Below are 15,425 nucleotides of genomic sequence, written 5' to 3'. Positions count from 1 at the left end.
CTAGGAACCATGAGGTTGCGGGTTCAATCCCTGGCCTTGCTCAGTGGGTTAAGGATCCGGTGTTGCCATGAGCTGTGGTGCAGGTTGCAGACGCGGCTCAGATCCTGAGTTGCTGTGGGTCTGGTGTAGGCCGGGGGCTATAGCTCCAATTCGACCCCTAGCCTGGCAACCTCCATATACCGCAGGAGTGGCCCAAGAAATGGCAAAAAACAAAACAAAACAAAAAAAACACAAAAAAAACAAATATCAGAAGTAAAAAGGAGTCATTATAGATTCCACAGATATAAAAAAAAAATAAAGGAATATTATGCATAACTCTATGCCCACAAACTTGATAATCTAGATGAAAAAGACCAATTTCTTAAGAGAAACAATCTGATAAAACTCACACAGGAAGAAACAGACCAGCTGAATAGATCTATATTTATTGAAGAAACTGAATCCATAGTTAATAACCATCTGAAATAGAAGTATCAGGCCCAAATGGGTTCACTGGAGAATTCTTCCAAACATTTAAGATGAAACTAAAACATTCTCTTCAATCTATTCGAAAGACTGAAGCAAAGGAAATATTTCCTGACTCATTCTATAAATCCAGCATTACCCTAATGCCAAAACCAGAGAAAGAAATTATAATAAAACTACACATCAGTATCTCTCATGAACACAGATGCAAAACCCCTCAACAAAATATTTGCAGATCAAATATAACAATATATCAAAAGAATTATACACTATGACCAAATTAAGATTCATTCCAGGTATGCAGGGCTGGTTCAGCATTTGAAAGTCAATGAATCACATCAAGAAGCTAAACAAGAAAAATTACATGATCATACCAATAGATGCAGAAAAAGAATTTGAGAAAATCTAACACCCATTCATGATTAAATGATAATATGAGAAAAAAGAAAGTATACATGTATGTGTAACTGGGTCATCATCCTGTACAGAAAAAAAAATAATGTATTGGGGAAATTAAAAAAAAAAAAAGATCAAAAGGAAAAAAAAACAACAACTGTCAGCAAACAAATAGAGGAGTTCTCTAACTTGAAAGAGAATATTTACAAAAAACCTACAGATAACATCACACGTGATGCTAAGAAATTAGAAGCCTTCTAGCTAAGATTAGGAACATGGCAAGGATGTTCCCACTTAACCATACCTTTTCCAAACTGTAATCAAAGTCCAAGCTAATTCAATTAACCAAAAAAGGAAAATAAACAGTATAAAAATTGAGAAGGAAGAAATGTAACTGTCTTTGTTACCAGATGACATTACTGTCGATGTAGAAAATTTGAAAGTAATAAGCAATTATAGCAATTTCCAGGATGTAAGGTTGTATCCTGTGCTCTCCTATATACACCAACAATGAACAAGTATTACTTGAAATTAAAGCATACCATCTACATACATTAGCACCTCCCCAAAATGAATTACTTAGGTATAAATCTAATAAATTGTGTACAAGAGCTATATAAGAAAAACTACAAAACTGACAAAAGAAATCAAAGAACTAAGTACAGAGAGATTCCATGTTGATCAGTAGGAAGACTCAATATTGTGAAGTATCAGCTCTCCCTAGTTTGGTCTACAGATTCAATGCAATCCCAATCCAAATTCCAGCAAATTATTTTACTGATACTGAAAAACTAATGTTAAAGTTTATGGAGAAGCAAAGGACCCAGAATAATCAACACGATACTGAAGGAGAACGAAGTTTGAGGATTGACACTATCAGATTTTAAGGCTTATTATAAAGCTACAGTAATCAAGACAGTGTGGAACTTGTGGGAAAAAAAAAATAGATCAATTAAGCAGAATAGAGAACCCAGAAAGAGATGACAAAAATGCAGTCAACTCAACTCTGACAAAGGAGCAAAGGCAATACAGTGGGGGAAAGTTAGACTTTAAAGAAAATGGTGCTGGACCAACTGTATTCTTCTGAAAACAAGAAAATGAATCTAGACACAGACCTTATACTCTTCACAAAAAATAACTCAAAGTGGACTACGTACCCAAATGTAAAACACAAAACTATAAAACTCCTGGAAGATGATACAGGAGAAAATCTAGATGATCTCTGGTTTGGCAATGACTCTTTAGATACAACACCAAAATAATGAAACACAAAATAACTGATAAGCTAGACTTCATTAAAGTTTAAAAACTTTTGCTCTGTGAAAGGTACTGTCAAGGGAAAAGAGAAAACAAGCTAAGGATTGGAGGAAAATATTTGCAAAACAAGTATCTGATAAGGTGTTGTCATCCCAAATATACAAAGAATTCTTAAAACTCAACAATAAAAAAATGAGAAGCCCAATTAAAAGGGGGCAAAAGATCTGAATAGACACCTTTCCAAAAAAAAGATATACACAGGGCAAATAAGCATATGAAAAGATGTTCAATATCATATTTCACTAGGGAATGGCAAATTCAAACAAGGAGATACCATCACACACATATTAGAATGGCCAAAATACAAAACACTGCCAGTGCCAAATGCTAACAAGATGTGGAGCAACAGGAACTCTCATTTATTTATTGCTGATGGGAATGCAAGATGGTACAGCCATTTTGGAAAACAGTGTTGCAGTTTCTTATAAAACTAAACATACTTTTATGATAAGATTCAGCAATTCTGCTTCTTGTGTTTACCCAAAGGAATTACGAACATATGTTTACCCAAAAACCTAGACATGAGTGTCTAAAGCAACCTATTCATAACTTCAAAGCAACAAAGACGTCCTTTAGTAAGTGAATGGATAAACTGTGGCATATTCATATGATGGAATATTATTCTACCCTGAAAAGGAATGAGCTATCAAGCCATGAAAAAACACGGAGGAAACGTAAATGCAGGTTACTAAGTAAAAGACACAAATCCAAAATGGCTACATATGAAACAATACCAACTACATAACATTCTGGAAAATGCAAAACTATGGAGGAAGCCAAAAAGATGACTGGTTGCCTGAGGTTGGAGTTAGAGATATGAATAGGTAGAACTTAGAGGATTTTTAGAGCAGTGAAGTTATTCTGTATAATACTGTAATTGTGGATACATATTATTATACATTTGTCAAAACCTTTAGAATGTACACCAAGAGTGAATCCTAATGTAAATTACACACTTGGGTTGATAATGATGTGACCAATATAAGTTCATCCATTGACTGTAACAAACGTACCCACTGTGGTGGGGATAAGTGATTTTAGAAGAAGCTGAGTGTTCTGGGAACCGAGAGTACATGTGAACTCTTTGTACTTTCTGTTCAATCTTGGTGTGAATCTAAAAATATTCTAAAGATTACGTCTATTTCTAAAAATATGAACAAAAAGAGAAATCTTGATAACAGTATTATTCAAGAGATGGAACAGAAATAGAAATGGGGTCACCAATACAGCAGCTCTCTGAACCAGATTACCTTTTGCTACTCTGCTTTAAAACTGTGTATTTTTGAGCATTTTATTTAACCTTTCAGTGACTTATTTTCCTCATCTACAAAAGGTGGAATATTAATACCTAATAAGTACCTAATTGATACCTACTAAGATAGTAATGGTAGTACCTACTAAGATAGTAATGGTGGGCCTGGTCAATATTTTTACTAAAATTTTCACAAAGCTGTTAAGATAGCCAACTAGACACTGGTTACACATGAGAGCCCTTATTTCACACAAAATTTATAGCTATATAAAGGAAAATTTTATACTATTCATTAGTATTATTAGAATCTGCTTCATAAGAAATTTTGATGCTGCATTCTGATATGAAATATATTAATATGCAAACATACAGTAAATAAACAATGGCTCGCATAATTGAGTTTACGGAAATATTGTTTCAACAGATGAAATGGCCCTAACCTCCAGTTACTTTTCAAAGTCACTGTATTATAAGAGTAAGTAATAACAGAATTTGGTGTATCAGGCGATGATCCCAGTGTTGGTAAGAAGTTCTCTTCACAGGATTTGGATCTGATACATAATAATGCTAGCTGGCCTAATCATTTCAAATCTTAACTGAAAGTGTACTGAGGAAGTAATAAACAATGAGGGAGTGGGCACTACAATTCTTGAACCTGAGCTCTAGTCACATTTCTAACAGGAATGTGAGAGAATGTTTAGACAGCTGGAAACAGCGTAGTCACTAAAAGATAGTAAGCAGAATGATAAGCATTAAACAAACAGGATAAAAATCAGGATTTTGCTTTCCCCAGTGTCTTTATTGGCAAACAGGAAAAAACCATGCTATCACAGGTGCAAAACCTAAACTATTTAGAACTATCATAACTGAGTGGCCTACATTTTGCCCTCCTTTTTCAAGTCACTGAGGAAATGCATCCATTAGGAGTGACAATATCAAAGGACATACCATATAAGCTGACAAATAATAGTGTTTTCATAAATACATTAGTGTATAGGCAACAATTTACATTTTTTTTTACCATTCTCTTCCTCCAACTCTCATCAGTTCACACAGATCATGCTCATAAAAATTTTACAATATATCTGGGAACAGTCAATATGGGGAATTCCTTTTCAGAATGTTATCTGTCTTTGTTCAGCTCCGGTTTTCTTTAAGACCTTGGCATAACCTAGAATCAAATGATACCTCAAGGGTGTAAGGTTAGAAATGACAGACATTGCTAGGCTCCACACTTAATGGACTACAAATACCAACTTTGTTTACTTGTTTCTTTAATCATGCATATATATGAAGTGGATCACGCGCAAACACGCCTCCCATTTGCAAATAAAAAACAAGGGCCAATAATTCCTCCCATTTGTGAAACACTTTATACATAATGTATTCCACTAGATTTATTTTACAAATGATGAAACAAAGGCTATGAGACATTAAGGTGATAAGGCTAGTATATGACAAAGGCAGGATTAAAATTCAAGCCTCTATATCTCTAGGAACTAGTGTTTTCTCATTTCTGAATTATCTTTATAAATAATCTTATAGATACCATTTTATGTTAATATAAATTTATTGTAGAAAAATCAGAAAAGAGAAAATTAAAATGAACTAAGTTCTTTAACATACAACCTTTTCTTGAAACCATTTATCCCTGGATATAATTTTTTTACATAAGAGGGGATTATAATATATGAAGTTATGAGTCCTCTTTTTCTCCATCTTCTGTAACAAGTATATTTTTAAACATGCCAACATATTTTTAAGAAAATTATTTTTAATAACTGAATGTCACACCATCATACAGGTAAGTACCACAATGTAACCAATTCCCTATTGTGGGTTGTTTATATTGTTCACAATTTTTTAAATAACTAATGCTGAGATAAGCATGGTTATCATATGAATCTTCCTAGGCATGTCTCATGTTTTATGGGAAGAACTGGTTTTGTAGAGCACAAGCAAAATGAGCATAAAAATGTTTAACTGCCCTTGAATTCCTTTTTAAAGGTTAGGCAACCCCAAAATTATTTTGTTTTGCTGATAGACTTCTTTTTCAAAGAGGACAAAAAAGAACTGATAACAACTGTTATGAACTATATTCTGACCAAAGAACTGAGTTGTGAAAAAAAGTAACAACTGAACTCCATTGCCAAGTCAGGCCACAGCAGTGTCGGGTGTGTGCTCTACATTTTAGGCAGATGTTTTTCAAAAGTTCAGAGAAACAGTGTTCACAATATTTTGAAAGAGAAGCCAAATTAAGAGTTGGGAAACCGTGCCATGGTTTGTTACCCTAATGGGTATCACACATATGTGCCTAATTTTAGTAGACAGCTTTTGATAAAGTATACTTTAAAAAATATTAAAAAATAATTTGCTTTAAATGAAACAGTTTAAATTGGTCACCTATACTGCTTTTAGTAGAAATTTACATTCAGATATTTTACTACTACTAAACAACATTACACTGTCCTCATCAATATAATAAAACTTTATGTATAAGACAGTATGATTGTCTGCCTAGAGAATCCAAGCAAACTGGCTAACTATTGTTTGAGTAAGTAAGAATTCAGTTACACAGCCATATATAAGAATATAAAAATCAACAGCTCTCTTTGATAGTGGCAACAAGTAATTTTTAAAAAGATCTTATCCATAACTTTAATATGTTCTCAAAGCCACAAGATAAGCTAACCTAACATCTCACATTTTGAATATTTTGGCATATCAGTCTCATAAAGAGCCCTACACTAAGGCTTTAAATATTAAAATTTCAAGAAGCAAACTCTAAATGGAAAAACGAACATTTAGAATAGCTTCTAACATCCAAGTTTTGAAAAAATACAACTGCACACGTTTTACAAATTTAAAACAGTTCCAAGATGAAAAGTACAAAAGAAAAGTTATTAATGATTTCCAGCTAAGCATGACAGATGAAACTAATATGTTCACCTCCAAGACCTCCTGAAAACCTTCTAAAATTGTAATTAAAAAAAATAAAAACAGGAGAGATCCCATTGTGACTCAGCAGTAACAAACCCGGCTAGTATCCATGAGGATGTGGGTTTGATCCTGGCCTTGCTCAGCCACTTAAGGATCTGGCATTTGCCATAAGCTGCAGTGTAGGCTCCACACATGGCTTGGATTCTGTGTTGCTGTGGCTGTGGCGTAGGCTGGCAGCTACAGCCCCAATTTGACCCCTAGCCTGGGAACTTCCATATCCCTCAGGTGTGGCCTTAAAGGCCAAAACAAAAACAAAAACAGCAAAGTAATGTGAAAGAAGATAACAGGTTTAAAATGTTAACAAAATTTTCAAGCCTCTGTGTGTGTGTGTGTGTGTGTGTGTGTGTGTGTGTGTGTGAGTGAAGGACTGGTTTATACTTCAAGTTCCTGGAAAAGATAATGAATAAGAGGCACTAGATATGTATAAGTGTCACAAATACAAAGGGAAGACCAAAACAAACAAAAAAGAAGAAACTCGAGCTACCAACCATAAGACAATGTAAGGAGAAGACTTCAAACATAGAACGAAGAGATCGAAATCACTAAGGAGAGTTTATACATCAAAGAACATTTACAGACCAGGAAAGATATATAAAAAAATTAAAAGTAAGACACTGGAACATTGTCCCAGAAGGTCCCCTAAAGGGACATACAAATGGAAGATGAGAGAGAAACAAGAAAATCAGATCACTATGGGGGTTCGAATTCTTAGGAAATTCAGAGGAGTATATACAAACAAAAAATTCATAAAAGAGATAATAACACATCCTACTCCCCAACCACCAAAAAAGTTCCAGAACTTTAGGACAGGATTAAATTTCCAATGTCTAGCATAATGAATTAACGTTATTTTTAAAACCCATTAATTTTAGCACATCATCATGAAAATTCAAAACATGAAAAAAAAAAAAAAAACAGAGAGAGAAATCCCTGGAGAAAAAAATTAAGAGAAAGAGAAAAGGCTAGGTATTTTACACTGGATCAAAAATCAAAATAGCAACAGAAATCTAATAATACATAGATATGATCATAAATGTAATTAAATCAACTTTATAATTTAAAAAATTGCACATAATTCAACATAACACCTTAAGTAAAAGTATAATGAGTTCCTTTATTACTGAGATTATTTACTAGACATACTAGCTGAAGCAATTACACAGAAGAAACTAAAGATACAAAAATTGAAAGACAAAATTATTACTATTTCCCAATGATATAATTATATAACTGGGAAAACTGAAGAGGATCAACTAAAAAAACTACTATAAACAATAAGAACATAGAATAAGGTAATGAAATTTAAAATTAATAAATAGAGATGACTCTTACTTTGGGCCAAGATTTACCCTACAGACTGAAAAGACCTTAAAAGGTTGGACAAAATATATGAAATAATAACTTCCAAGACAGTAGGTATCAGGCAACTTAAGGACAGAGATCCCTGAAAGGCAGGAAGCAAACAATGGGAACTATACAATTGGTACCACTTTCTGCACTGAGTTTATAGGTCATGGTGCCGGGAGGGGAAACAGGAGGAGCCTAGAGCACTGCCTAGATAAGGAAATAGAGCAAAGACTCCTGGAGTCCAAGGCAGCTTGAGTTCTTAGGACAGAACTCAGAGAGTAGGAAGTGGCACAAAGAAAGAACATGGGAGATCTGCAGAGGGCTCCCCTGAGAATTCAGTAGGGTATACTGATCAGTGCATGTGAGAGAGGAAATCCAAGGCTGGCAAAAAGAACCATCGGAAAAGATTAGAGAAAACAGTGCTCATTGTTTAAGCATGGCTGGGCAAAGTGCCTATTCCCACCATCCAGAATGGAAAAATTCATAATTCATGGGACAATGGACAGAGTACACAGAAAGGTCTTGCCTCAGTAGGGGGAATAATCAGCCTTAGATTGGATCTGCTCTAAAGTTACATAACAAATCATAAAAGCAAGACCCCAAAAGATCAAATTGTTTAAAGTAACTTAACTGTATCTCTGAAATTCAAGAGTATTTATAGGAATATAAAATGTCCATCTCCCAACAAAATAAATAGCAGGTTGTCAGGCATCCTATTACAGATCAACGTTCATGCAAAGAGATAGGGAAACACAAGCCACAACGAGGAGAATAACCAATCAAAACTGAACTAGCACTGACAGAGATATAAGAATGAATAAAAAATGACACAAAGAAAAATTACTATTACTGATTCCCATATCCTGAACAAGTTAAATAAAAGCATGGATAATATAAAAGATTCGAATTAACTTCTAAAGAGGAAAACCACAATGTATGAGATAAAAAATACACTAGGTGGGCTACATAACAGATTAAATGTTGCAAAAGAAAATATCAGTAAGCCTGAATTCACACCAAATAAAAATTATCTAAAATAAAATAGGGAGAGAAAAAAGAACCCTCCAAACTGAAATGAGCATCAGTGAACTCTAGGACTTCAAGCAGCCTAACTTATGAGTAATAAGAATCAAGGAAGTGAGAAGGAGGAGCAACAGAAAACATCTGAAAAAATAATGGCCAAATATAATAGCAGATGAAAAATGGATCTGCACAAAACAATGAAGAGCACCAGAAATGTAACCACATAGGCAAATACATACAATATTTTATTACTTACATCTCTTTTATAAATGATTGACTATACAGACAAAAATATCATTAGCAAAAGGTTATAGTATATGTTAAAGGAAAATAAATAACAACTGCACAAAAGTCAGTAGGGAAAAATGAAAGAGTACAGTAGTACAGGATAGTTCATATACTACAGGAGAGGTTATACAGCATCACTTGAAAGGTAGGGTGTGATAAGTCAAAGCCAATCTCTCTCTTATTAACTGATAAAACAAGTAGAAAAAAATACTAAGAATGTAGAAGATTTAAATAACAATATCAACCAAAGTTGACCTACTTGATGCTTATAAAGCACTCCCCACAAATAGCAGCAAGAATACACATTCTTTTCAAACATACTTGGATTATTTATCAAGATAGAGTATATTCTGGGTCATAAAATAAATTGCAATAAAATTAAAATGACTCAAATCATAAAAAGTATGTTTTCATACAACAAGGGAATTAAATTAGAAATCAAAAACAGATCTCTGGAAAATCTACAATATTTGGAAACTAAGTAACACATTTCTAGATAACTCATGGGTCTAAGAAGAAATGAAAAGCGAAGATGAAAAGACGACCTATCACTATCTGTGGGATGCTGCTAAAGAGGACTTCAGGGACAGTTATAATCCTTAAAATAGACAAGAAGAATTCAGTCAATGAACTCAGCTTCTACCTTAAGAACTAGATAGAGAAAATTAAATTCAAAGTAAACAGAAAAAAGAAAGTTATAGGGATCAAAACAGAAATCAATGAAATAGAGAACAGACATAATAGGAACAAAGTATTTAAAGTAATAGCTGGTTCTTTCAGAAGATTAAAAAACTTGATAAACTTCTAATCAGACTGATAATGAAAAAAGAGAAAAGTTGCCAATGTCAGAAATGAGAGAGATGATGTCATTAGAGAGCCTACAGATATTAAAGGGATCATAAGGGAATACTATGGATAACTTTTTGCAAATAAACTTGACAATTAGAAAAAAATGTATACAAATTCTCTGAAAATCACAAACCACCCAAAGTTGCCAGGCACCCTATTACAGATCAACATTTATACTAAGAGATAGGGAAATACAACCCATAATGAGGAGAATAACCAATCAAAACCAAACTAGCACTGACAGAGACATAAGAATGAACACAAAATGACACAGAAAGAATAATTAGAAATAACCTAAATAACTGTATATTTATCAAAGAAATTGAAACTATAGTTAAAAACCATCCCATAATGAAAACTACAGTCCCAGGTGACTTTATTGGTAATTCCCCTAAACATTTAAGGAATTAATAATAATTGCAATTCTACACAAACTCTCCTAAAAATTTGACAAGTATAAAATAACCCCTAACTCATTCTATGAGGCCAGTATTACCCTGATACCAAAATCTGACAAAGACAGAGTGCCCAAGAGTGCCCGTTGTGGCTCAGTGGTTAATGAACCCGACTACTATTCAGGAGGACTCGGGTTCAATCCCTGGACTCGCTTGGTGGGTTAAGGATCCAGCGTTGCCGTGGGCTGTGGTGTAGTTCACAGACGTGGCTCAGATCCCATGTTGCTGTGGTGTAGGCCAGCAGCTGTAGCTCCAAATCGACCCCCGGCCTGGGAACCTCCATATGCTGTGGGTGTGGCCCTAAATAGACAAAAGACAAAAGACCGAAAAGAAAAAAGAAAACAATCAATAGCCCTCATGAACACAGTTATGGAAATTCTTTTTAGCAAACTAAATCCAAGAATATAGTAAAAGGCTAACATATCATGATCAAACGGGATTTATCCCAAGAATAAAGAGTTGACTTACACTTGAAAAACAATGTAATTCATCATCTTAACATGTTTACATAAGAAAATATAACTAAAAAAAATACAATCATTTTGAGAAAAGCAGAAAAAGTATTTGACAAAATTCAACCTAACATCTGTTAAAAACTCTGAGAACATTAGGAATGAAAGAGAATTTTTTAACCTGATAAAATACATCTATCTATGCAAAATCTAAACTAACATCATCCTAAATGTTTAAAAAGTGAATGCCTTCCTGCTAAGATCAGGAACAAGATGGGCATGTCCACTGTTACTACATCTACTCTACTTGGTGCTGCAGGTCCTGTCTAAGAGAAAGGAGGGAGGGAGGGAGGAAAGAATGGAAGAGATACAGTTTGGAAAAGAAGAAATGAAACTCCCTATTTGCAGACAACATAATTGTCAATGTAGAAAATCTACAGTGTCTAGAACTTATATGTGATGTTCAGTAAGGTTCTAGGATCAATACACAAAAATCAAGTATATTTCTACATACTAGGAGCGAACAATGAGAAATTAAAATACCATTTTTGATAGCATCAAAAATATGAAATAGGGATAATATGTCAAAAGATATGAAAGACTTCTATACTAAACAGCAAAATAATGGTGAAAAAATAAAAACTAAAGAAAACTTAAATAAACAGGAAGATATACCTTGTTCAGGGATTGGCCAACTCAGAATTATTAACCTGTCAACTTTCCAAAATAATCTATACTTGAAGAAATCTATAGATTCAATGCAATACCAATCCAAATGTCAGTAGGATTTTGGTTTTGGTTTTGGTTTTGGTAGAATCTGTAAAACTGAATTTAAAACTGTAAATGAAATGTAAAGGATGCAGGATAGCTCAAACAACTTTGAAAATTACAACAGTGGAGAACTAACAGTACCTGGCTTCAAGAATTGTGATAAAGCCAGAGTAATAAAAAGTAGTGTGTATTAAAGAAAATATAAAAAGTAGTGTGGTATTAAAGAAAATATAGGCAAATAGATCTAAGACAGTCCAGAAATAAGAAATAAACCTAAACATGTAAGGACAACTGATCTCGTCCCATTAATGAGAAATTTTAACAGCTGCTCAAGGAAAAATTAACTACTGTTATGTGTTGTAAAAGCAAAGATGATGAAATGAAGCGACATGTTAATGGAGACGGTCCCTAAGCAGAAGAAATTCTCCCTAGACACTGGGTTCCCTCTATCTAACTGCTGTTTGCAAGCCCCTTCTAATCATCACCTCAGCACAATGCCCACACAGCTATATTTTACTCTGCATATATTTATACATATAGGATTAAGTGCTCCCTTAAGTGACATAAAGGTTAAATCATAGGCAGTTGAGTTTTCTGCTTACAGTTCACCCTTTCTAATCCTTAGACACCTGTCCTAGGGAATGATCTCCTAGAGTTACAGAACTTTCAAGTAGCTCATCTTATTTAAACCCTTCCATTTTATGCTATTTCCTAAAGCTTTGTTTTGGTCTCAGAAAAAAAAAGGGTCCTTTTCTGTTCGAATCCAAGGTCTAACCCTCTGTCCAGTGGTCCCATATACATCACTAATATGACGTCAGCCAGTTCCAGAGCTATGTCCCTAAAAATTCTATTTTTCTACTTCTTCTCCATTTTTATTATTAAGGTTCTATCACTGTGGTTGAAACAGGATTTTTGAATAAAGCAGATCTGTTTTCAAATCTCAGTAAGGCCATACTTAGCTGTGTGGGGTCAGGTCCCAGAAACATTTTCAAATCTTTAGCAGAGAAATACATTGATCTAACTTGTACGGCTTTTTTTACAACAATTTTAGGCACCTAAAATGTTTACAGCTGTACCCAGTAAACATTCAATAAATAGTAGCTGTTGCTATTATATTTATCAATATTATTATTACCTACCTATATCCAGTTACTTAAAAATAATTTCAGCTTGATTCTTCTCTACCTCTAAACAAGTTATAACATTGTTGCCTTCAAGGGGTCAATGGACAAAAGTTCATATTACTTAAAATTTTTTAAACAAATACTTTAAAAATTTTTTTACTTCTAATAATTTTTATTTTTTCCATTATAGCTGGTTTACAGTGTTCCGTCAATTTCTACCGTACAGCAAAGTGACCCAGTCACACATATATAAACATTCTTTTTCTCACATTATCCTCCGTCATGTTCCATCATAAGGGACTAGATATAGTTCCCTGTGCTATAGAGCAGGAGCTCATTGCTTATCCACTCCAGATACAATAGTTTGCATCTACTAACCCCAGACTCCCAGTCCATCCCACCCTCCCCCATCCCCTCCCCCTTGGCAATCACAAGTCTGTTCTCCAGTTCTGTGAGTTTAATGAATTTGTTTTTGTTGTTAAAATCCAAACAATACTGATGTTGGTAAAGAAAATGTTCAAATTCTTGCTGCCCAACCCAGTGATATGGACACACTACCCTTTACCTCCAGCGGTACAAGTTATTACTAATAGCTTTATGTGTTTCCTTCCAAATATTGTTGTACCACTTACATACACATATATGCGTGCATATAAATATTCAAGTTTAATTCAAACAGTGCAATGAAACCCATCTTTCCTTATCTAGATTCACTGTCAACATTTCACCACATACAAATATTTACTTTTGCTTTTTAATATAGGCATTTCATATATTTTATTTGGCCTCTAAAGTTGAACTTATTAAGATTATAGTTACTGAAGTTGAAATTTTATAAACAGCTCTAAGAAAAGATGAATTGTATCATCAAGACTTCGTATATTTTATGGGAAAATTAAGATTCTAGTCAGTACAGAGAGTTGACATTTCAAAATCTTTCAGGCCCAACCAATCTGCTCACTTTCTGAAGTTCACTGCCCTCTATGACTCAGAAATATGTATTTCAGAAACAGTTATAGATATGTTTTTAATTGAAAAATGGAAATTAACAAATAGTCATAAGAATTCCTTGGAGTTCTTTATAGAATAAATTCAAAATTTAGTGCTTACATAGAGGAAATAAGGTAAGTTCCATTATAATTCTTTTCCAGTTTATAAACATTGCTTATAAACACTGGAATTTTATTAATTTCCTGGATGACAAATGAAAAGAGTGCTATCATTTGGGGCTTTTCCACCTATAGTTCCATTGCCATGATCTCTAAAACAACCCAGTGAAATCTTGATTTTAACCAACTCCTTCAAAAAGCCTATATTACATGAAAATTAAATTTGAGAAATTACAGCATGTGCAACATTCATTTGCATCCTTGTCCTTGAAAATGCTTCATAACAGCCCAAAGAAGAATGTAAACTTGAGAATTAATGGTCTTTCGCTTAAATAAAATAAAATAAAAGCAAGGGCCTGCTATCCCTGAATGGAGCCTCATCTAAAGAGCAAAAAATGAATGTAATGTAGTAGAGATATTATTATTTTTAAAGGAAATGTTTATAAAAGCAAAAGGAAAAAGCAGATATCACCTACCCAGGAAAAAATGACTTATGAGCAGATCTGAAGAGGAAAAAATTGTCCAAGGTGAAAGCTTTAACAAAATAAAATTATACACCATATATTAAGCTCAGTATACTAAAAAACACTTGCTTCAAAGTAAAATATATGCTGATAATGTGAGAAAAAAGAATGTATATAAGTATGTGGGACTGGGTCACCTTGCTGCACAGTAGAAAACTGACAGAATACTGTAAACCAGCTATAATGGAAAAAAATAAAAATCATTTAAAATAAAATACAATGCTCAGAATGAAAAAATAATAATATAATAAAATACATGCAAAAAAGTCTCAACAAAATGTTAGCCAACTGAACCCTGCAGTATATAAAAAGAATAATAAACCTAAAACAAGTGGGGTTTATCCAAGCAACTTAAGGCTGGATCAATATTCAAAAATAAACCAATATAATCAATTCATCATATTAAGCTAAAGGAGAAAAGCCATCCCATAATATCACTTAACAAAACTTCAACATCCATCAGGATAAAAATTCATATCAATTTAGGAATAGATGAGAACTTTCAACCAGATAAAGGGCATGTGCAAGAGACTTACAGCTAACATCATAGTAAATAGTGAAAGGTCAAAGGTTTTGCACTTATGAGGAGAACCAATACAAGAATATCTCCATTCACCATTCTGGCAAGAAAAGACATATCAGAAAAAAAGGAATGAAACTGTTCTAATTTGTAGATGACAAGAATGTCTATGTAGAAAATCACATGGATTCTTAAAAAACATTCCGAGAACTAATATGAACAAAACTGGAGATACAAAGTCAAACACAAAAATCACTTAAACTTCTATATATCAGCAGTAAACAACATGAAACCAAAAAAAATTTTTTTAAAAAAAAACACAGTAACCTGTATAAAAGCTTTTCTTCCTACCCTAGGAGCTCATAGAGCTTTATTCAGAATGGAATATGATCATGTTCATTTTTGCTCACTTGAAAGGTGAGCCAGCTAGGCCATATTGCCCAGGAACTTAGTGCTGAACCCATGTTTGCCTTCCTTCTTCTTTCAAAACTCCTAGGACCAGAGTTGGGGCCTACCTGAAACTCCTTTTCAGA

At 33.7% G+C, this 15,425-nt stretch overlaps 1 protein-coding gene across 2 annotated transcripts in view; it reads right to left on the bottom strand.

Moving 5' to 3' along the window:
• The window catches only part of SBF2 (SET binding factor 2), a 456,096-nt gene that overhangs the window by 243,740 nt on the left and 196,931 nt on the right, over window positions 1-15,425 (bottom strand). The window lies entirely within an intron of this gene.

Source organism: Phacochoerus africanus, chromosome 4 (assembly GCF_016906955.1).
Source record: "Phacochoerus africanus isolate WHEZ1 chromosome 4, ROS_Pafr_v1, whole genome shotgun sequence".
In the NCBI taxonomy this organism is placed as follows: Eukaryota; Metazoa; Chordata; class Mammalia; order Artiodactyla; family Suidae; genus Phacochoerus; species Phacochoerus africanus.
The sequence above is the reverse complement of the archived record's forward strand: the minus strand, read 5'-3'. Positions and strand labels throughout refer to the sequence as shown.